Raw genomic sequence first — 25149 nt, 5'->3', positions numbered from 1 at the left:
CAGCCCAAAATATGTTCAAAACCCGCCAAAATGCACTTGAAACCACCCATCTGGGCGGGAAACCGCCCAATCTGGCAACACTGGAAGTAAGGCGAAAGGTAGTTTGTCGACGTCAAGACGATGCCAACGATTGGTCAAATTTGTGGGAAAGTTGCGGTGATTGGATATAATTGCAAACATGGCAATAAGTTCTTGTGTTAAATCACCCAGACTCCATATTTCAGACCCTCCAGGATTTCGCGATGTCGCGATTTGCAACTTCAGCGCAAATTCAACCAATCCCCGCGAATTCAGGGCGGTGTTGCAATTATATCCAATCACCGCAACTTTGACCAATCGTTGACATCGTCTTGAGGTGACGTCGACAAACTACCTTCCGCCTTACTTCCAGTGTTGCCATATTGGGCGGCTTCCCTCCCTGATGAGCGGTTTCAAGTGCATTTTGGCAGGTTTTGAACATATTTTGGGCTGGAAAACGTCAGCAGTATCTGGCAACACTGCTTACTTCCGTGTTTCCGTTCAAGAGAAGCAGCATGCGCGAGTCAGTGTTTATGTAGGCTTAAATTCTGTTACTGAAAGTGTGTCATGTTTACAGTGAAGGACTGTGTGCACTTTACATTATTTTTTTTTTACTTGATACAAGAAATTAATGGATGCCAACATTTTTCCAAAATGGTATTTTATTTTCCATTGTTTAGGCAGCTTCAGCATCATACTGTGAGATTCTGTTCAAATTGTTTTTTTTTCTTCTATGAAGCCTGAGCCATTTATTTTATTAGTTTATAATTGTTTAATTTAGTCTTCAGGAGAGACTGCCTGCACACACTACTAGTATTAATAGTTTTTTTCTTACTTGAAAGCTGAGGCATTTATATTATATTTTAAGGTAATTTCCTGTTGTGCTGTGAGGTTCTATGCACTTTAACTTTTGAACCAACAGGTGCATTTGGATAAGTAAAGCCTATTTTTCTGCATTTTTGTAGTCCTGGTAATCTTTTATATTGGTAAAGTTGTTTATAGGACCATTTCTCAGTGTCTTTTTTTTTTAATCAATAGTTTTTCAGTAATAACTTAATATTTAACATATCACTCAATTTTAATCACAAAAAGAAAATCGCAACAATTTCTCGCGACCTTCACTTCCTCCCGCAATGTAATCACAACAAAAACCTAAAAAACACCAACTTTCATTGCAATTTTTTGGAAAACCCCGCAACAGACATTTTAGCCCGCAACAATCACAAAAAAAGGCCTGCGAAAGCCTGGGGGGGACTGACTATTGAACGATAAAACTTTATATCAATCAACACCTATTTAATCGAGAAAAAGCAATGGTGAAATAGGCAATTGCATAGTGAAAAAAAATCCATCAGACATCATGGTTAACAAGTTTGGTTAACTAAAGTTTAGCCTCAAGAAGCATTTGAATGAGTGAGTCAATGAACAACATGTCAAGAACATAAGCTAGGCCTACAACAGTTTCTTTAGTATTCAGAACAAGAACATTCATTTGGTATATAACCGTTTGTTTTCATTTTGGAATCCAGGTGACTTTTAACTTGTGAAAACAAAAAGAGCGATAAAGAAAGAAAAATATCTTGCTTCTCAGAAACAAATGTCAAAAATGTTAGGCTATGTGAAACATTTCATCCTTTCACATACGTAATGTCCCAAACAGCAGTGGCACACAGCTTTGTGCATTCAGTTTGACAGCCATGGGTCAACTTACGAGGGCACTTTCCTACTTTTCTGGAAAGCAAAGTCATTAATTAAATAATTGAACTCAAGCTGGCATAGGGTGTGAAGACATGGTGGACAGTGATCATATTGACAATGACGGGTGATTTATGCGACGGGACAAGGTGGGCTTCCTTACGGGTGGCGGAATGCATCAAAAATGTTATATGATCAAACCTTCTGAAAATATCGTTTCATATTTTCCAATCTCGCTACCGCCGAGGCCCTGGGCAGCTGCCCATGAAGCCCATTAGGATAACGCGTCCTTGGTCTCACCTACCATCTCACCTACTAACACACACACACTCTCCAGGTGTTTCACATCATATATAATGTTTAATTAATGGATGATTAAAATATGCCCCTTTAGGGCCTCTGTAGCAAGTTACACTGGTCCGCATACTTATAAACAGAGGTGGACAGTAACGAAGTACATTTACTTGAGTACTGTACTTAAGTACACTTTGAGTATCTATACTTTATTAATATTTTTGGCAACTTATGACTTAACTTCACTACATTTGAAAGACAAATATCGTACTTTTTACTCCACTACATTTCTATCAAGGTCCTCGTTACTATGAAGCGGCTTTGAAAGTGGAGGTGTTTTTCTTTTGTAAAACGTGATTGTTTTTTTTTTGCAGGTGACACTGAGACAGCCTATCAGTAATCACTAGGGTCAGGTCATGTCCATAGACTGTATAAAATCAAGATAAATGATTTCTCCGCAGCATTATTTAACACGATCAGTTGATGGCAGAATGGAAGGAGGCGGTTCTTCTGGGGAATGCACACACTCATGGCTATAGCTAGAACCCATGTTTCAGTTTTCTGAAAGGAATAAAGAGTTGTTTTGTTTTAAATGTTTGCTCCATTTGCCTAAAACAGAGCACATCACAGCCTACAAAAACTCACCGTCCAACCTGCGGAAGCATATTGAGGTCTGTAAATGTTTTATTCCAAGAGAAAGATTGCAATGAAGTTGTCTGTGCTTTTAGAGCTAGCGATAACGTTGCAATAGCTGTGCAGTCTGGTTAGTCTGGATTTGCCCATCAAGTTGCCATAGCCTTGTCCACAGCTAACAATAACACATAGCTAGTTAACTTGGAGACTGTTAGCATGTAAACATGGAGTTATGCTAACATGAATAACATTAACTTATCTGAAGTGCTTTCAGAAATGTTTTAGCATAATCTTGCCAAATAAACAAAATGTAGAAATCTCTCTTTTCGAGCAACATTAGCTACCCAATATGATTTCGAGTTTGAAAAAACTTTGCTAGCATGTCAGGTGGAGCTTCACTGACTAGCTAGCTTAATGTTAAACCACCATGATTCCACAGGCAGATTCATGTGCATGAATGCATACACTTGCATGCACGTGAGACCTGTGAGATGGACAGTATTGTACTAGTCAGTCACAACAAATTGCTGGAAATTTTTGTTTTGATGTCAGATGATGGTCTTGCATGTTTTTTGTCTTGCTTAAAGCAGTGTTGCTGTTGGGCAGTTATTAAGCTAGAGGTGTGGACCTGGGTTTTAAGCAGGTTGGATTGTCATTTTTATTTTCTGAGCACACTGCATTTACAGCTATTCCACTGTCTTCCTGATTAATATACACATGCATGTGTGCACACACTGCCAGAGCTGGGTCAGAACACTACCATGCTGCTTTGTGGGGGTGAGGAGGAGTGTGACAAAAAAATATGAAAATGACAATGGTTCTTTATCATTTCAGTTGTGTTTCATTTTGTAACATTCTACCAGGTGTTTATTCTACAGGTTCTACAAGTTAGTCAGTAAATCCAGTCAGTTGTTTCAGAGGCATTAGGTTTTGTAAGTGCTAGGTTTTGTACGCCTTTCACCCGTAGTCAGCTGGGATAGGCTCCAGCTTGCCTGTGACCCTGTAGAACAGGATCAAGCAGCTAGAAATTATGAGATGAAATGGATCATATTAAGATTTGAATTTTTTTTTTTACTCTTTGAGCCCACCTATTTTCCCACCCATGAATAAAATGCAGTGGTTCAACCAGAATTAGCATTAGCAAATATTGTCATGACATTACTTTCAAGTGCACTTAACACTATAAACAAGCAAAATTAATCTCGTAATGATTTATGAGAATGGTCATAAGTGCAGATGGTGTCTTTTTTCTGAATAATAAGTTCTTATGAGCACTTAGCTGTGGTATTAGCATCTTAGCAGGGTGCAAAGTGAAGGAGTGTGAGGGACGGTATTTCTCAAAGTCAAGTATGCTTCTTCGGTAGGACAAGACAGCCCTTCCAAAGTCAGTCTTTCAGTTCTCAGGAAGATTCCTTCCTAGCATTTGGAGAACACACAATGGAATGGTGTAGCGAGTGTGCAGGTGTGCATCATTGAAAAGGTCCCACTTTGTATGTAGGATAGGAATGTTGGTGCTTGAAGAACAGAGGCTATGCACAGACATGGTGGTGTAGCGGTTAGTACTGTCACCTCACAGCAAGAAGGTTCTGGGTTCAAGCCCAGAGGCCGACAGGGGCCTTTGTGTGGCAAAGTGTACTTCTGTGTGGAGTTTGCATGTGTTTGTGTGGGTTTCCTCCAGGTGCTCTGGTTTCCCCCATAGTTCAAAAGACATGCAATTAGGTTAACATGGGGTGGTGATGGGCTCAAGTGCCCTTGATCATGGCACCTAACCCCCAACTGCTCCCTGGGTGCTGCAGCATAGCTGTGCACTGCCTTGGGTATGTGTGTGTGCTCATTGCTCACTTGTGTGTGTGCGTGTGTGTGTTCACTGCTTTGAATGGGTGAAATGCAGAGGATGAATTTCACTGTGCTTGAGTGTGCATGTGACAAAGGCTTCTTCTTCTTGTTGAAAATTTTCTGAATGAAGGACTCTGTCCTTTGGGAAAATTTGAAGGATCCTATCAGAACAGTCCTTAGGCAGGATTCCATAGCATTGTAGCCTTGAAATGTAGCCCTTAAGGATCCTTCCTTGACCTTGAGACACACCTGGAGTGTCTATAAAATGGCTAACAGGATAGCCATGTAATCACAAACATAACTGAGGTCACAGCTTAAACCTGTGTGTGTGTGTGTGTGTGTGATCATGTTCCATATATTTCTAGCTCATTCATATTAGTAAGAGGAAAAAAAAAACTATTGCACCTTTAGCATACGACTGACAGTGGCCAACGAGGGCCTTTCTGTGTGGAGTTCGCATGCTCTCCCCATGTCCATGTGGGTTTCCTCCGGGTGCTCTGGTTTCCCCCATAGTCCAAAGGCATGCAGGTTAGGCTAATTGGGGGCTCTACATTGACCGTAGGTGTGAATGTGAGTGTGAAATGTTTGTTTGTCTATGTGTCAGCCCTGCGATGACCTGGTGACTTGTCCAGGGTGTACCCTGCCTCTCGCCCATAGTCAGCTGGGATAGGCTCCAGCTTGCCTGCGACCCCGTAGAACAGGATAAGCGGCTACAGATAATGGATTTTTTTATATTTTATATATATATATATATCCATGCTTATGGGTACTGAAATGGGGACATGAACTTATTTTTAAAAATTCACCTAAAACCATTTCTTTTTTTTACCATCAGATCACAAAACATGTAATCTTTAATGAATGATATGTTAAAAGATAACTTTAATTTTCTGAGATGTAATAAAAACATATTTATATGCCAAAGTCAAGCCTATGAGTTCCAAAATGATGTCTGTTACATTACTTCTGTTACGATTGTCCATCTCGCGTCTGTTACAAATTAATTACAATCTAGCTATATACCATGTTAATCTTATTGAAAGAATGTGTATGTTTATTCTACTACACATGTTTATTAATTATATTTGCTAAAACATCACCTTCCTGGCGGCACGGTGGTGTAGTGGTTAGCGCTGTTGCCTCACAGCAAGAAGGTCCTGGGTTCGAGCCCCAGGGCCGGCGAGGGCCTTTCTGTGTGGAGTTTGCATGTTCTCCCCATGTCCGCGTGGGTTTCCTCCGGGTGCTCCGGTTTCCCCCACAGTCCAAAGACATGCAGGTTAGGTTAACTGGTGACTCTAAATTGACCGTAGGTGTGAGTGTGAATGGTTGTCTGTGTCTATGTGTCAGCCCTGTGATGACCTGGTGACTTGTCCAGGGTGTACCCCACCTTTTGCCCGTAGTCAGCTGGGATAGGCTCCAGTTTGCCTGCGACCCTGTAGAAGGATAAAGCGGCTAGAGATAATGAGATGAGATCACCTTCCTATGTTTCAAAAAGTAATTCTACATTGTTAAAATTGAGAATATATATGTCCACAACACTTCTGTTATGTTCTGACTTTGGCATATAAATGTTATTACATCTCAGAAAATTAAAGTTATCTTTTAACATATCAGTCATTAAAGATTACATGTTTTGTGACCTGATGGTAAAAAAAAGGTTTTAGGTGAATTTTTAAAAATAAGTTCATGTCCCCATTTCAGTACCCATAAGCGTGGAATCACTCATTTTATATATTTTATATCTCTCGCTCATATACACAGTGCATCGTAAAATTATTCATCCCCCTTGGTTTTTGTTGCATTACAAGCTGGAATTAAAATGGATTTTTGGAGGGTTAGTACCATTTGATTTACACAACATGCCTACCACTTTAAAGGTGCAAATTGTTTTTTACTGTGACAAACAATTTAAGATGAAAAAACAGAAATCTGGAGTGTGCATAGGTATTCACCCCCTTTCATATGAAACCCCTAAATAAGAGCTGGTCCAACCAATTCACTTCATAAGTCACATAATTATATTATTAAGATCCATCTGTGTGCAATCAAAGTGTCACAATCTGTCACATGATGGCTGTATAAAAATCAACCTGTTCTGGAAGGACCCTGACTCTGCAACACTATGAAGCAAGCAACATGAGAACCAAGGAGCACTCCAAACAGGCCAGAAACAAACTTGTGGAGAAGTATAGATCAGGGTTGGGTTCTAAAAAAAATCCCAAACTTTGAATATCCCAGGGAGCGCCATGAAATCCATTACAGCGAAATGGAAAGAACATGGCACCACTACAAACCTGACAAGAGAAGGCTGTCCACCAAAACTCACAGACCAGGCAAGGAGGTCATTAATCAGAGATGCAATAAAAGACACCAAACACTGAAGGAGCTGCAAAGATCCACAGCGGATATGGGAGTCCCTGTCCATAGGACCACTTTAAGCTGTACACCCCACAGAGTGGGGCTTGATGGAAGATTGGCCAGAAAAAAAGCCATTGCTGAAGAAAACACATTTGGAGTTTGCCCAACAACATGTGGCAGACTCCCCAAACACATAGAAGAGCATTCTCTGGTCAAATGAGACAAAAATTGAACTTTTTGGCCATCATGGGAAATGCCACGTGTGGCGCAAACCCAACACCCTGAGAACACCATCCCTACAATGAAGCATGGTGTTGGCAGCATCATGCTGTGGGGATGTTTTTCATCTGCAGGGACAGGAAAGCTGGTCAGGACTGAAGGAAAGATGGATGGCACTAAATACAAGGCAATTCTGTGAGAAAACCTGTTTGAGTCAGCCAGAGGTTTCAGACTGGGATGAAGGTTCACGTTCCAGCAGGACAATGACCCTAAACAGACTGCTAATGCTACACTGGAGTGGTTTAAAGGGAAACATTTAAATGTCTTGGAATGACCTAATCAAAGCCCAGACCTCAATGCAATTGAGAATCTGTGGCATAACTTGAAGATTGCTGTACACCAAAGCAACCCATCTAACTTGAAGGAGTTGGAGCAGTTTTACCTTGAGGAATGGGCAAAAATCCCAGTGGCTAGATGTGGCAAGTTCATAGAGACTTATCCAAAATGACTTGCAGCTATAATTGCCAAAAAAGGTGGTTCTACAAAGTACTGACATTAGGGGGGTGAATAGTTATGCACGTTGAAGTTTTCTGTTATATTGTCCTATTTGTTGTTGGCTTCACAATAATTAAAAAAAAAAATTCACATCTTCAAAGTTGTAGGCACGTTCTGTAAATGAAATGAGGCAAACCCTCAATCCATTTTAATTCCAGGTTGTGAGGCAACAAAACCTGAAAAATGCCAAGGGGATGAATACTTTTGCAAGGCAAAATATTATATATTACACAGTGCCTTGCAAAAGTATATAAAGGCACTCCCATTATTTTATATATATCACACACACACACACACACACACACAGCGGCGGCTACATTTATCGACACCTTAATCTTTTGGCTATTGCAAAAGTAGAAAAGACTTTCAATACATAAATTGTGCATGAATAATTACTGAAATTTCCAGTGGAAAAAAAAAATGAGTTGACTCCTGATTACTTAGTGTATCAGATCACATGACACCATTCTACAAGTATTGACGCCTTTATCCAGTTATCGACACAGTTCCACAATTATTGACAACCAGACGATTATTCCTCATCTCATTATCTGTAGCCTCTTTATCCTGTTCTACAGGGTCACAGGCAAGCTGGAGCCTATCCCAGCTGACTACGGGCAAAGGCTGGGTACACCCTGGACAAGTCGCCAGGCCATCACAGGGCTGGCACAGACAACCATTCACATTCACACCTACGGTCAATTTAGAGTCACCAGTTAACCTAACCTGCATGTCTTTGGACTATGGGGGAAAAGGGAGCACCCAGAGGAAACCCATGCGGACACAGGGAGAACATACAAACTCCACACAGAAAGGCCCTCGCCGGCCACGGGGCTCGAACCCGGACCTTCTTGCTGTGAGGCGACAGTGCTAACCACTACACCACCGTGCCGCCCACTGCCCCACACAGAGTCTGTAGAGGACACCATCTCATCCGTTGTCCACTCTGCTCTCACCCACCTGGAGAGCAGAGACACCTATGTGAGGCTGCTCTTCCTAGACTTTAGCTCGGCATTCAACATGATCGACCCGCAGACTTTAGTCAACAAACTGCTGCCGCTTGGATTACCACCATCCCTCTGCAACTGGGTACTGGATTTCCTGACACACAAGCCACAGACAGTGAGGATCCACAGCATCTCTTCTTCTACCATCATCCTCAACCCCAGCTCCCCCCAGGGTTGCATCCTTAGCCCCCTGCTCTACATGCTGCTCATATATGACTGCTCCACTAAACATCCGGGCAGTCATATTGTGAAGTTCGCAGACGACACAGCGGTGGTGGGACAGATATCCCACAGTGACGAGTCAACATACAGACAGGAGGTGGAGGACCTGGTGGACTGGTGCAGGGACAACAGTCTCTGCATCAATGTGGGGAAAACAAAGGAGATGGTTGTGGACTTCAGGAGAGGTGACCACACCCCCTCCCCCCTCTACATCAGAGGAGAAGCTGTAGAGATGGTCCATAGTATCAAGTACCTGGGGGTCTACGTCTCTAGCAACTTGAAGTGGACCACGAACATAGCCAGTGTGGTCAAGAAGGCCCACCAACACCTCTGCTTTTTGAGGAGGCTAAGGCAGGCCGGACTGAGCCCTGCGGTCCTGGGAGCCTTCTACGAGTGTGTGGTGGAGAGCACATTGATGACCTCCATCACCTCCTGGTATGGAAACTGCTCAGCTGTGGACAGGAAGGCTCTGCAGAGGGTGGTGTGCACAGCACAGATCACCCGTTGCAGCCTGCCATCCATAGAAGGCATCTACAACAGCCGGTGTAGGAGCAGAGCGGCCCGCATCATGGGTGACTCCACCCACCCAGTACAGACTATTCAGCCTCCTACCCTCAGGAAAAAGACTCTGCAGCATCAGGGCCAAAACATCAAGGCTCCAGCGCAGCTTCTTCCCAGAAGCTGTGAGACTAATGAACACTAAGCCTAAGCTCTGATGCTGCCCCCCCAATTTTGCATTTTTGCACATGAAGTTTTTACTGTTCACCTGAACACTTTTTAATCACGGTTGCACTATTTTTCCTATTCTATTTTTCTATTTTAAATTTTAATTCTTCTATTTATATACGCTGCTGGCCCTGAGGCACACATTTTGTTTACATGTGAAACATGCAAATGACAATAAAGAACCTTGACCTTGTATTCTTCTCGAAGAAACTCACCTCAGTGGAGAGGAACTATGAGATTGGGAACAGAGAACTACTCACTCTCGAGCTTCCTTTGGAGGAGTGGAGACATTGGCTGGAGGGAGCCACTTTCCCCTTCATCATACTTACAGATCATAAGAACTTGGAATATCTCGAAGGCCAAGAGACTTAACCCACACCAAGCCCAATGGGCCGTTTTTCATGTGCTTCCACTTCACAATATCCTATTGTCCAGGCACCAAGAACACTAAGGCAGATGCCCCATCATGTGTCTTCAGCCCATCCTCATGCCTGAATGCTTCATCCAAGTGATTTCATGGGACCTAGACAAGGAACAAGGGACATTCTGGACCCTCTCCTGACTCAGGAGTTCCACAGCCAACACCCCGACAAGCCTGCACCCAGAGGGAGAGGGCGTCCTAGGAAGAATGTAGATCCTGGATGGAGTTCCTCGGAGGGGGGGGTCTGTCAGTCATCATCTCTTCCCACTCGGTGCAGTCTCGGCCTTGGAGTGCTCCTGATACTTGTTTGATGGCAGGCAAACATCTATCAGTCACTGTAAAGCTGCTTTGTCCATCATAGTTCTTCTGATCTGTCTCTCATCAACTCCTAAAACTCTCAAGATATGTCCATTTCTTGTGGGATGTTCTAATGTCGAACAGGACCTGCTTCTGCAAGACATTATTGTCCATTCTACAGACATGTCTGATATACTTGACTTGCTAATGTTGACAGAAATTATGAATGAGCAATGTTTGGGTCATTTCCCATAGTCGTTTGTTAGATAGCTTGAAACTCCAGTCTACTTCACCTTGAAGCTGGACGTCACGATCTTTAATAATCATTTACGCTGTAGTAGGACTTGAGGTGGTGCATCAGTTCCTCAAGAGTGGCTCTACTGTCTGAGTGATTTATACAAACTATAACTATCTCTCTCTTCTTCGTGATCTTCTTCATGATCTTCATGATCTATTTAATGGTCTTCTTTCTCATGCTTCAGCGTGCTCAGGGTTTCACTGCATCTGCTGTCTTGAGTGTAGACAAATCAGCTCCATCTTAAACTGAGTCCTCAGCATCAGTTCAACCTCTGACTCCTTCACCTGCTTGATGCACTCAATCTTGGTCTAGAGGAACAATGAAGAAGCATCACACGATGACATGCCTTTATGGCTTGTCTAGCCATATGTATTTGGCCGTTGCTTCATCTATCATATCTTTTCATATTCCAGGAAATAGAAATCAGAGTTTGTAAAGTTCATCTGTAAAATTTGTGGGGATAAATATAAGAACATACTGTACCTTTGCAACTTTGAAGAGAATGGGAAAGCCCAAGAAGCTATGTTACACCAGTTGGATAAAGTACTTATGAATGAGATCTAAAGACAGACAGGGAAATTTCTGTAAATACAACATCCTGTAATAAACATTGATATAAACACAAAAGGTGAACCAGAACATGGACGAGATCTAGTATGATAGCATGATTATTGCAGTGGGGGCATGGTCGAACGTAGGCTGTGAATGGCAAGGAGTCAGGTTGAATCAGTAGGTAACATGTGATGAAGTGCACCTGTGTCTAATTATTGGCTGCCTGTGTGTGTGTGTGTGTGTGTTCCATTATCAGTCACTGAAAAGTGTAAATAATAAAAAGAACACATCCATTCTGAAGCCTGCTCCCAGTTCCTCAGTTTCCCAAAATCAGAGAGTTGTTACACTGGTGCTGAAATGCAGGACTGAGGATCGAATGCTTCCATGGGGTCTGAACCAGTCAGAGAGCTCCTCCAAACACTTGGCAAAGACCTCCAATGCCAGCAGCATGCCGTTGTTGTGCTGTCAGTAGACCAGCAGGTGATCTGGAGCTGGATCCAGTCAACGGGTGCACCAGTGGTCATCCCTGCAGCCAGCGTGCCAGTCCAACTGGTCAAGATGGGGTTGCAGGATGACCCCAAAGCCTTTCTTGAGCTGTTTGAGCATGTTGCGGAGGTGATCTCATGACCAACCTCACAGTGGGCAGCTCGCGTATTGCCACTCTTGTCAGGGGAAGCCCAGTTTGCCAGCTCCTGGCCACCAGCATGCTGGAGTACCTCAACCTGAAGCAAGCCATCCTACAGTGGGTAGGCCACAGCCCAGAAGTGCAGCACCTGTGCTTCCGCTCGCTGGCATACAGCGAAGTGGGCTGGCTATTTGCGTTCATGCAACAGCTCCGGGACACCTGCCAGCAGTGGCTGCTGGCAGGAGAGTGCAATGTCGAGACCATCCTCAAGTGAGTGACACTGGAGCCCAGCTGCCAAGTAAGACATCAGCATGGATCTGGTGTCACCAAGCGATGTCACTAGAGGAGGCGGTCCGGCTGGCCAAGGATCACCTGACAGCTTTTCCAGGAGCAGGCGCTCCCAGAACTTCTCCTCCTCCCCCCCTCTCTCTCACTTTTGCTTTCTCCTCCTCTCTCTCTTCTCACCCCTCTGCTACCCCAGCCCCATGGGAATGGGGGCCAATTCCCCTGAAAGCCACTCCCCGCACTCATGTCTGTCCTCATGTGTCTTCCCTGCCTTCTCCTTCTGTGTCTGGGCCATCATTAACCCCCTCTCACTCTCCACAGGTGAACTCATCCATGTCCACCAGTACCAGGAGTGAGCCTGGAGAGGTCTATTGGCACAGAGGGAAAGTGGGGAATCAGCGCTTCCACAAGGAGGCACGGCTACTGATTCGCATCCCCAATGCACCACAGGTTTCCCCTGATTGAGCGGGGGCATACAGGGTAGTTGTGAATATTCAAGGGGGTACACATCATGCTTTGGTGGACTCTGGTTGTAATCAGACCTCCATGTATCAAAGCCTGATTCAGTGCAGGGCACTTGGAAATGCATGATTGGTGAAGGTCAAATGTGTGCATGGGGACAGTCACAAATATGTGACTGTATTTGTAAGTGTGGAGGCGGTGGTTAGTCTGAGCCTCACCTACTCACTGATCCTGGGAACAGATCGGCCGGGGTTTAAAACATTAATGAATTAGTGGGTCCTGCAGTAGCACATCATGGGGGAATTCTTCCGCAACATTAGCTGGGGAGACCATCCCAGGGTCATCCACATCTGCTCCATGTCATGATGACATGGAGAGGGGGGAGAGCTCTCCTCCCTCTCTGGGGAATCCTTCAGGGGATTTCCCATTGGAGCAGGCACATGACGAGCCTCTGAGACACCCTTTTGACCAAGTGAAAGTAATCGATGGCCAAATCCTCCAACCTGATGTTGCACTCTCCTTCCTGTATTTTTGCATCATGAAGGATAGGCTATGTTGAATGATGCAAGGCACTCAAACTAAAGAAGAGATTACACAGTTGTTGGTCCCAAAGAGCTGTAGGAAACGTTTATTCCATATGACTAATTGTAATCCTATGGCTGGGCATTTGGGGCAGAATAAAACGCTAAATTATATCATGGCCCATTTCTATGGGCCAGGGATCCGCACCAATGTCCGCAGATGGTGTACAGCTTGTCACAAATGTCAGCTGATGAATCCAATGGCCACACCAAAAGCCCCATTGCACCACTTACCATTGAGATCCCCTTCAAAAGAATTGGCATGGAACTCATTGGGCCATTAGATCGATCTGCACGCAGGTGTCACTTTGTATTAGTCATAATGGATTACGCAACGTGATGTCTGGAAACCGTGCCTCTCTGCACATAGTGTTGGAGGCACACTTCTGCATTTTCTCTTGAGTCTGGATTCCGAAAGAAATCCTGAATGATCAGGGCACTACTTTTATGTCATGCAAACTGTGCGAATTGTATGAATTATTGGGGATTGAATCGATTTGTACTAGTGTTTATCATCCACAAATGGACGGGCTGGTTGAATGACTTAACCAAACAGTTAAAAACATGATTTGTAAGTTCGTTCATGGGGATGCTAAAAACTGGGACAGGTGGCTAGACCCTCTGTTGCTTGCAGTGCGCAAGGTTCCACAAGCCTCCACTGGGTTTTCCCAGTTTGAATTGCTGTATGGGTGCAAGCCTGGTAGTGACTTAGACATCATTAGAGAAAATTGGGAGGAGGGGGCTTCTCAAAACAAATGAAATTCAATCCATTCTTGACCTGAGAGTAGAACTCCACACACAGTCACATAACCCAGGAGAATTTGCTACAGGTGTAAGAATGTCAATCTCGCCTGTACAACAGAGGGGCACAGCTCAGGGAATTTGCACTGGGAGATAAAGTCCTCATTTTATTGCCTACCTCAAGTTCAAAATCACTTGCCAAGTGGCAATTTTTTTATTATTATTAAACCTTTATTTTACCAGAGATAGAAATCACGTTGAGATTAAAATCTCTTTTACAAGTGAGCCCTGGCCAAGAAGTTAACACACAAAAGCAGGATTAAGAACAGAACAACAATCACACACTCAACAAAACAATTAAAAAAAAATAAACAGACAAAGCAGACAAAAAAATTTAAAAACAAGAACAGACTGACTGATGCACTCAGTTAAGACAAGCTTTGAAATCAACAAGTGAAATAAAAACCTCAAGTTTTAGTTGTCTCTGTAGCTCATTCCATGCTGTTGGAGCACTACAAACAAAGGCAATCTTACCAAACTCAGATTTTGCCTGCACAACATCATACAAGATATATCTACTTGACCATAGATTGTACTGAGATGTACTAGGTGTTAAAAGAACAGATATATAAGAAGGAAGTTGGCCAATTATTGCTTTGTACACAAAAATTAACCAGTGTTTGTCTTCTCATAAAGAGTGAGGACCAACCAACCATTTCATACAAGGCACAGTGATGGGTGGAGTAACTTGCTTGAGTGATAAATCTTAACGCAGAATGATACACAGAGTCTAAAGACTGTAGCAGAGCTTTAGAGGTACGTCTATAAAATACGTCCCCATAATCCAAGACTGGCAGAAAAGTAGATTCAACCAAACTTTTCCTTGCTTGTTGAGTAAAGCAAGATTTGTTTCTAAAGAAAAAAACCCAACTTTAATTTCAGTCTACAAAGTAAATTCTCAACATGCAATTTAAAGGATAGAGCTTCCTCCAACATAAAACCCAGATATCTATGGACCCTTTTCACGTGACGTCACGACAAACGCAGCCGCCATTTTGGACATGTACTACCAGTAGTTTACCACAGCCAGCATTGAGGAACGGCAGCAAAGAAAGTGTTTATTTTCAGCAAGACTTCCATCATGCCACTATATTGTTGTGCACCTGGATGTAGTAACCATCAACAAACAAGGCAAGGTTTATCATTTTATCGGATCCCGACGGAGAAGATGGATAGCGGCCATTAACAGATTGGCAGCCCTCGGCATACCAGCGCTTGTGTAGTGACCACTTTGTTGGCGGTAAGACGAATAAAATTAGCCAGAAAAGGCATTACATTGCTGTTAACATTCTGTGGTGGCGAGTGTGTAACCAAATAGGCTAAAATAACCCATTGTAACCTCTGTTCTTCTGTAGTAGCTATTAGCTAACGACATTAGCTAGCGTTGTGTTCCTTTGCTGTTGGTAGACTGTAGGACAGATCAGAGGCAGTGTCCTACAAACAGCGCTTAATTTGAGGGGGAGCAAGCCGGAGCGCGCTCCGGAACCTCGGGCGTTGGCTCCGGCAGCTATTTACACTGGATCCAGTGATCCGACACCTCTCTTGACTATGTAACAAAAAAAAAAAAAACGATTGTCTTTAGGCTTGCCATCCTTCCACTTGCGAGTGGTAAGTGATCTGCGCTGGGATCACACACACAGCGGCTCAGTCCCGAATCGTGGCTCGCGCGCTGTGTGAGCTGCGCAGGGCCGGAGTGCGCACCCTCCAGAGGGCACTCGCTGTTCAGGGCGGAGTGATTTGGAGCGCAGGATGCCTGCGGAGCCGAGCGTATCCGTGTATTGGTGTTGCTGTGTGCAGACGAATCGTGTATTGGTGTTGCTGTGTGCACACTAATCGCTTTTAAAAACGTTAATCTGATGATCCGCTGATACGGTCTAATGTAAACATGGGCTAAGTGTTCAAAACAAGAGGAACATGTATTTGTCTCTTAAATCCAGGCCGTTCCCTGTAATCTCTAACAACGGTTGGATAAAGTAATGGCAAATAGCGAGTGCACAAACCATAGAAGGTAAACTGTACACAGCGCCAGGGCAGTGTGATGGTATGTCTACTTTTAGATTGTGTTAGCTGATCAATGAACACACTCGTCACTCAATGAGTTTCACGTCTTTACGACGGATACTTAAATGTGTGTTAGGTATTATTGTTGCAGTCTAAGCAGTCATTGTAGCAGCTAGATGAGCGAGAACCGAAAGGGTCTGTGCCATAAACCGTTATTTCTGTACGGCATTGCTAATGTGTCGTTACTGTTATTTCTCCCTCTGCTCGCCCTGTAAATGCCCTACGTCGCTGGATAGCGAAGGTGTTTTCTGCATCTCGCTCCTTTTTCTTGTATGTTCTCCGTTTGTCGCCTTCCTCACATTCAAACCAATTCGAGCCGAAGTCTGCTACATGTCCAAAATGGTGGTCGCGTTTACGAAGGTCACGTGACTGAAAAGGGTCTATACGAGGAGACTAGTTCAATTGATTTACCTTGCAAAGTGCATAGTTGAGGCAGGGAAGATCCCAGCTTATGGGTTCTAGAAAAGAACATGAACTTTGTTTTTTTTATCCTTAAGAATTAATTTCAAGGAATTTAGATTTCGCTGTACCACAGTGAGTGCTTCTTGCAGCTTTAAGATGGTCTCAGCCGGTGATGCAGCAGAACAGTAAATTATAGTATCATCTGCATACAGATGCATATTTACATTCATAAGATCTTTACTGAGATTGTTAATATATATTGTGAACAACAAGGGCCCCAGTACAGAGCCCTGTGGGACACCAGATTTGACAGTAAGCTTCTCAGAGAGGTACCCATTTAGTTGAACACGTTGACATCTATTATCTAGGTAGTTTCTAACCCAGCCTAATGCTGCTTCAGAGAGACCAATATTAATCAATCGTGACAATAAAATATGATTAACAGTATCAAAAGCTTTAGTTAAATCAATGAATAATGCAGCACATGATTTATTATCATCTAAACCATTGATTATATCATTTAATACTTTCATGGTAGCAGTAACAGTACTATGATTTTATGAAAACCAGACTAAATGACAGACAAAATATTGTTATTAACTAAAAACTCAACCGTTCACTCACAATAGTTTCCAGAATCTTAGCCATCACAGATAGCTTAGAAATTGGACGGTAATTGTCTAGTTTAAATGGATCGCCCCCTTTTAAAAGGGGCAGAACCAGAGCTGATTTCCATACTTCAGTCACAATGTTCTGTTCCAATGACAAATTTAAAATATAGGTCAATGGCTCTGCAATGATTTCAGCTGCATGTTTCAAAAATATGGGCTCAATTTCATCCGGCCCAGCGGACTTTTGTATCAAGCTTTTTTAAAGCCACCAAAACTTCATATCTTGAGATTGGACTAAAATTGAACCCATGTCTAGTTTCATGCCCTGAATGGGAAACATTAGAATTGTTCTGTCCAGAAACATCATGAAAAATAGTTCCAGCTGAAATAAAATGTTTATTAATGCAGTTCGCAATCTCTGTTCAATCAGTGACATTATCATTTAATGTTAATTGATTAGGGAAACTATTAGGTGCAGAGGTTGGACAAAGTGACTTAATGGCTTTCCAAAACTTAACTGGATTGTTTAAATTACTTGTTTCATTAAGATAAAATTCAGATTTCGCTTTACGGACAAGTGTAGTACACCTGTTTCGTAAGGTCCTGAAGGCAACCCAATCCCTATCCTGATCAGTTCTTCTTGCTTTGGCCCAAGCTAGATTTCTTTCAAGAAAGAGTTGAGACAACTCTTCGCTAAACCAGGGATTGTCTCGGCCCTTCACTCTGTATTTCCTAAAAGGAGCATGTTTGTTCGCAACCTCTAAAATCAGTGTGTGTGAAGATACTGCCATGCAGTATCCACATCTGGAATTAAAAATAATTTAGCCCAATCACATGCAAACATGTCATGAAGGAACCCATGAATATCAAAGTTCTTAAAACTCCTCTCTCATAATTCTTGGTTTTACTTTTGGGATTTTACAGTTCCTAATTGCTGCAATGGCACAATGATCACTGACATCAGGAAAAATTCCTATATGGGTGAATTTATGGAGTTTGTTTGTGAGAACATCAATTAAGGTGGTGTGGCAGCGGGGGCGTGGTCAAGCACCGGTCTGTGACAGGAGGGCGGAGTCAGGGAGGGTAAGTGACAATCACTTCACCTGAGAGCAATTAACCTGTGTTTGTGTGTCTTCCCAGCAACCACGCCCTATATAAGGAGAGAGAGAGCAGAGGAAGTGAGCTCTCTCCTGCACCAGACGACTTGTGTGTGTGTGTGTCTGGGTGACTGGGAGTGTGTGTGTGTGTGTAACTGAAAAGGAACACAATAAATAGTTTTTTTGAACTCAGTTCTGTCCTGCCGTACTTCTGTGCTCCACCCACCTGCTCTGACCTCTACAGTGGTGCCGAAACCCGGGATCTGGAGCACAGCAGCCTCTCAGCCCCATGGAGTCCTCCCCGTTTGCTGAACTGGTCCACGCCCTTGCCACGGCCCAGCAAAGCCAACACCAGGCGCTACTCACCCTCCGAAAGGAGCAAGAAGAGCGGTTCGAGGCCCTGGTGTTGGCCCAACAAGAAGATCGACAGGCGTTCCGGCACCTCCTCGCGTCGGCGGGGTCCACCAGCGCTCCTGCCGCGGGCCCGTCTCCCCTCACTGTCACCAAGATGGGCCCGCAGGATGACCCAGAGGCATTCATCATGCTCTTTGAGCAAGTCGCCGAAGCCTCGGGGTCGCCGATGGAGCAGCGCGCGGCGCGCCTCCTCCCCCTGCTCACGGGAGAAGCACAGCTGGCCGCGCTACAGCTCCCTGCCGACCGCCGGCTGGCCTACGCGGACCTCCGCCGGGCTGCCCTCCAGCGCGTGGGGCGCACTCCAGAACAGCAGCGCCAGCGCTTCCGCACGCTGCGCTTGGAGGAAGGTGGCCGGCCGTTCGCGTTTGGCCAGCAGCTCTGGGACGCCTGCTGGCGGTGGCTGAGGGCCAACAACCGCGACGCCGAAGGAATCCTCGACCAGGTGGCGCTGGAACAGTTCATCGCTCGCTTGCCAGCAGGAACCGCGGAGTGGGTCCGGTGCCACCGCCCGGCGTCGCTGGATCAGGCAGTCGAGCTGGCGGAGGACCATTTGGCGGCTGTCCCGGCGGCAGGACGGCAGAGGGCATCTTCTCTTCTCTCCTCTTCTCTCTCCCCCTCCTCCTGTGTCCCGTCCTCGCCCCATTCCCCCACCGCGGAGGCGGGGGCCGGCCCCACCCCGGCCGGCCCGCCGCACCCGCAGTGCCCTCCCGTTTCTCCCTTCTGTGTCTGTCTCTCCCCCACCTCAGGTGAGTGAACCCCAGATCACCGGTGCAGAGGGAAAGCCCGGGCCGGTTGGCTGGCGCTGCGGGGAGCCGGGCCACCTTCAACAGCAGTGCACGACAATGGAAGTGGGCGCGGTGGTTCGGATCCCCGATGCGCCAGAGGCCGCCCTCGATCGGGCCGGAGCATATCGTATACCGGTGAGTATCCAAGGGGCTACATATCAGGCGTTGGTGGATTCTGGTTGTAATCAGACCTCAATTCGTCAAAGCCTGGTTCAAAACGAGGCATTGGGGGGAGCACAAGGGGTGAGGGTGTTGTGTGTGCACGGGGATGTTCACCGCTACCCTTTGGTGTCAGTCCACATTATTTTCAGAGGGGAAAAATTTATAGTGAAGGCGGCGGTTAATCCTCGCCTTACCCACTCTTTAATTTTGGGGACTGATTGGCCGGGATTTCGGGGTTTAATGACACGCCTAGTAGAGAGTGGGTCCTGCCATTTGACAGGGGGAGGTCCCGGTGTCGCTTTGGCGGGAGCAGCTGTCACAGAGCCGTCTACGTCATCTCTGCGTCAGAGTGAGGAGCCGCCGGCTCCTCCTCTCTCTATTGGGGAATCCCTCGCGGATTTCCCATTAGAGCAGTCGCAAGACGAGACTCTGTGGCATGCGTTTGACCAAGTGAGAGTAATCGATGGTCAAATGCTCCAGCCGAATGCCACCCCGTCCTTCCCCTACTTCGCGATTATGAAGCATAGATTATACCGAGTGACGCAGGACACTCAAACTAAAGAGCGAGTCACGCAGGTTTTGATTCCAAAGAGCCGCCGGGAATTGGTATTTAATCCCACTTTAATCCCATGGCTGGACACTTGGGGCAGGATAAAACACCAGCCCGAATAATGGCCCGATTCTATTGGCCGGGGATTCGCGGCGATGTCCGTAGGTGGTGTACGGCATGCCGCGAATGCCAGTTAGTAAATCCAGCGGCCATTCCAAAAGCGCCTTTGCGCCCTCTACCGTTAATCGAGACCCCGTTTGAGAGAATTGGGATGGATCTCGTCGGGCCATTAGATTGATCAGCACGAGGGTACCGCTTTATATTAGTTCTGGTGGACTATGCAACACGATACCCGGAAGCAGTGCCTCTGCGCAATATCTCAGCACACAGTATTGCAGAGGCACTCTTCCGTGTCATCTCCCGCGTTGGAATCCCGAAAGAGATTCTGACTGACCAAGGCACTACGTTTATGTCACGAACACTGCACGAGCTGTATGGGTTATTGGGGATTAAGCCGATCCGCACCAGCGTATATCACCCACAAACGGACGGTTTAGTGGAACGGTTCAACCGCACCCTCAAGAATATTATTAAGAAATTCGTAAGTGAGGACGCACGTAATTGGGATAAGTGGCTCGAACCCTTGCTGTTCTCAGTGCGAGAGGTCCCCCAAGCCTCCACAGGGTTCTCCCCGTTCGAATTATTATATGGGCGTAAGCCGCGCGGCATCCTGGACGTGCTGCGGGAAAATTGGGAGGAGGGACCTTCACAAAGTAAGAACGAAATTCAGTACGTTATGGACCTGCGTGCAAAACTCCACACGCTCACCCACCTAACTCAGGAGAATTTGCGGCAGGCCCAGGAACGGCAAGCCCGCCTGTACAACAAGGGTACGCGCCTTAGAGAGTTCACACCGGGAGATAAAGTACTCGTACTGTTGCCCACGTCGAGCTCCAAATTGATCGCCAAGTGGCAAGGGCCCTTTGAGGTCACACGGCGAGTCAGGGACGTCGACTATGAGGTGAGGCAAACAGACAGGGGTGGGGCGCTACAGATCTACCACCTCAATCTGCTAAAACTCTGGAACGAGGAGGTCCCCGTGGCGTTGGTAGTTCCGGAGAAGGCGGAGCTGGGGCCGGAGGTTCAAAAAGGGACATTGGCATCACGTACCTCTCCGGTCCCCTGTGGAGACCACCTCTCCCCGACCCAACTCACGGAGGTCGCCCAGTTGCAGGCTGAGTTTTCGGATGTGTTCTCGCCCCTGCCCGGTCGCACTAACCTCATAGAACACCACATAGAGACGCCCCCGGGGGTGGTAGTGCGTAGCTGCCCTTACAGGCTACCTGAACACAAAAAAAAAAAAAAAAAGGTGGTTCGGGAAGAACTTCAAGCCATGCTCAAAATGGGCATCATCGAGGAGTCCCACAGTGACTGGAGCAGCCCGGTGGTCTTGGTTCCCAAGGCCGACGGCTCGGTCCGGTTCTGTGTGGACTATAGAAAAGTCAACGCGGTGTCTGAATTCGACGAGTACCCAATGCCTCGTATTGATGAGCTGCTCGATCGACTAGGCACGGCTCGCTTTTACTCGACACTGGATTTGACGAAGGGATATTGGCAGATCCCCTTGACTCCATTATCCCGGGAGAAAACGGCCTTTTCCACACCGTTCGGCTTACACCAGTTCGTCACACTTCCGTTTGGGCTGTTTGGGACGCCCGCTACGTTTCAGCGGCTGATGGACAGGGTCCTCCGGCCCCACGCCACCTATGCGGCCGCGTATTTAGATGATATTATCATTTATAGTAATGACTGGCAGCGGCACCTGCAACACCTGAGGTCCGTCCTTAGGTCGCTGAGGCGGGCGGGACTCACTGCCAACCCAAAGAAGTGTGCGATTGGGCGGGTGGAAGTATGGTATCTGGGCTTCCACTTGGGCAACGGGCAGGTGCGTCCCCAAATTAATAAGACAGCAGCGATTGCGGCCTGCCCGAGGCCCAAGACCAAAAAGGGGGTGAGACAGTTCCTGGGGCTGGCTGGCTACTATCGTAGGTTTATACCTAATTATTCGGACGTCACCAGCCCGCTGACTGACCTCATTAAAAAGGGGGCGCCAGATCCGGTCCAGTGGACGGAGCAGTGTCAGCGGGCTTTCCCTGAGGTAAAGGCTGCACTGTGTGGGGGGCCACTTTTACACTCCCCTGACTTCTCTCTCCCTTTTACGTTACAGACGGATGCGTCGGACAGAGGGCTGGGGGCCGTTTTGTCCCAGCAGGTGGAGGGGGAGGACCGCCCGGTCCTGTACATCAGTCGGAAGCTGTCAGTGCGTGAGGGGCGCTACAGCACGATTGAGAAGGAGGCCTGGCAATCAAGTGGGCAGTCCTCGCCCTCCGTTACTACCTGCTGGGGCGCCCTTTCACCCTCTATTCGGACCACGCGCCCCTCCAGTGGCTCCACCGCATGAAGGATGCCAACGCGCGGATCACCCGTTGGTATCTGGCACTCCAACCCTTCAACTTCAAGGTGGTCCACAGGCCGGGGGCGCAGATGGTCGTGGCGGACTTCCTCTCCCGTCGGGGGGGGGTTGTCGGCTGCAGGCCGGACAGGCGCCCGGCCTGAGTCGGGCAGTGGGGGTATGTGGCAGCGGGGGCGTGGTCAAGCGCTGGTCTGTGACAGGAGGGCGGAGTCAGGGAAGGTAAGTGACAGAATCACTTCACCTGAGAGCAATTAACCTGTGTTTGTGTGTCTTCCCAGCAACCACACCCTATATAAGGAGAGAGAGAGCAGAGGAAGTGAGCTCTCTCCTGCACCAGACGACTTGTGTGTGTGTGTCTGGGTGACTGGGAGTGTGTGTGTGTGTGTGTGTGTGTGTGTGTAAAACTGAAAAGGAACACAATAAATAGTTTTGAACTCAGTTCTGTCCTGCCGTACTTCTGTGCTCCACCCACCTGCTCTGACCTCTACAGGTGGATTTACTGGGATTGTTAATAAATATATATTATATTTATATTATTATATTATAATAAATATGTGGGTGCATTTATGATTTGAGTTAAGTCCACTGAATCACAATATGCTTTGAACTGGTTTGAGAGTGGTGACAACCAATCCCAGTTTAGATCACCCAGCAGTATAATTTATTTTAACAGAAGATCAGCTAGAGCAGATGAGAGAGCATCCTTGACAGCTGAGGGAGGTCTATAACAGCCAACAATAGTCAAATGGCAACCCTTTCCATATTCAAAATCTATGGCTAAAAACTCACTGTTTTGGGATAGACAATGACTTGATTACAGTACCATGGAATTTAAGTAGATGGCAACACCACCCCCTTTACTTTTCCGGTCAGTGCGGAAAACATTATACCCCTCAATGGCAATGTTATAATCCGTAATAGATTTTTTGAGCCATGTCTCGGACAAAACCAAAATATCTGCTTTGGTCGTCTTAGCCCAAATTTTCACTTGATCTAATTTTGGCAGTAAACTACGGCCATTTAAATGGACAAGACCAAGGCCAGAACATTTCAAAAAATCCAAAGGAGTTAATAAACAATTCTCCACTGGGCCAGGATTTGGGTTAATATTTCCAGCCATCAAAAGCAACAACATTATCAGACAGACATCGCTGCTTATAGTTCTTTAATGAAAGATTATATGGTTAAATGTTCATGTAGGATTCCGTCTGGTAAAAAAATTGTTTTTGTAGAATAAAAAACACTGCAGGGGTGTTAGTCCTTGATTCATTAGAAGCTGTAGGTCTACTGATAACTAAATATGGGTACAATGTCTGTATGTTTAGATGAGAGATGCAGGGGAAAGCACACCGTTTGAGCCATACCTTTGGCACAGCCCGGTCTGCTGCACAGTTCAAATATGCAGAAAACTGCACATAAAAGCTGAACCACCATTCTCATATTGTCAGCTTACAGGGAAATTGCGCCACCAGAATTGCTCATAAGCTTTAGTGTGAAGACAAAATCCTTGCCAAGTATAAGCAAAGGTAACGTTAATGGGGCAGCGTTATTGAGCAGCACACTCCAAAAGAGATCTTTATCCAGGAGAGGAGATAAAGCAGCATACATCACCAACCTTGCCGATCCCCCACAACCTCCAAACATCCACACTTCAGACAGCCCGGTTGCCAGTCAATGCTTTAATAATTCCAGTAAAGGATAACAATAGATGCACGTGTTGTCAACAAGGTAGATGCTTTTCCAAAGTCTGATGAGTGCAGGTAGTGAATGGCAATCCTTGGAGGCAACAGGTAGCATTAATTAGGCTCCACTCCCACAGTAGCAATCCTAGGTAGGCTCCACTCCTGCAATAGCCTATGCCTTTGATTAAAAGATAACATTCCAGTTGGCCTAACTTGCACCGAATGGACCGCGACAGGAAGATTATTTCAGTACGATTTACAAAGACATTCATTAAACGGAAAAAGACAATGAGTTAAACGTAAGACAAAACACAGTGCTGCCATCTTGCTGGTGTGGACAATGAGCATACATTGGCCATTTGAGGTCACCACCTCAATTTCCTGAAACCATGGAGAGAGGAGTGGCTCTAGTGATGGTAGTTCTACCTGTGGCTCTAGCGATTGTAGTTCTGGAGAAGGCGGAACTGGTACTGGAGATCTCTAAAAACTGCAGCCCAATTCACCATGGTGCTCTGTGGAGACCACCTCTCGCTGTCCCAGAAAACACAGGTTATTAGGTTGCAGGAGGAATTCTGTGATGTTTTATCACCCCTCCCTGGTCACATTGACCTCATAGACCACCACATTGAGACTCCCCCAGGGGTGGTGATGCACAGCTGCCTGTATCGGCTCCCCAAGCACAAGAAAAATGTGGTTCAGGACAAACTCCAGACTATGCTTAATATGGGGGTAATTGAGGAGTTGCACAGTGACCAGGGCAGCCCAGTGGTCTTGGTTCCCAAGACTGATGGGTCATTCTGGTTCTGTGTGGACTATAAAACAAACAGTCAACGCAGTGTCTAAATTTGATGCATATCTGATACCTCACATTGATGAGCTGCTTGATCGGTTAGGTGTGGCTTGCTTTTATTCAACATTGGATTTAACAAAGGGATATTATCAGATCCACTTGGTCAATTATCCCATGAGAAGGTGGCCTTTTCCACTCTGTTTGGTCACCCTTCCTTTTGGGTTGTTTGGGGCTCTG

General features: G+C 45.9%; 1 pseudogene; it reads right to left on the bottom strand.

Annotated features, from left to right (window-relative positions):
- Positions 1–25149, bottom strand: part of LOC132865719 (interferon-induced GTP-binding protein Mx1-like) — an 80888-nt pseudogene that overhangs the window by 50619 nt on the left and 5120 nt on the right.

This window comes from Neoarius graeffei, chromosome 18 (assembly GCF_027579695.1).
Source record: "Neoarius graeffei isolate fNeoGra1 chromosome 18, fNeoGra1.pri, whole genome shotgun sequence".
NCBI classification, from domain to species: Eukaryota; Metazoa; Chordata; class Actinopteri; order Siluriformes; family Ariidae; genus Neoarius; species Neoarius graeffei.
The sequence above is the reverse complement of the archived record's forward strand: the minus strand, read 5'-3'. Positions and strand labels throughout refer to the sequence as shown.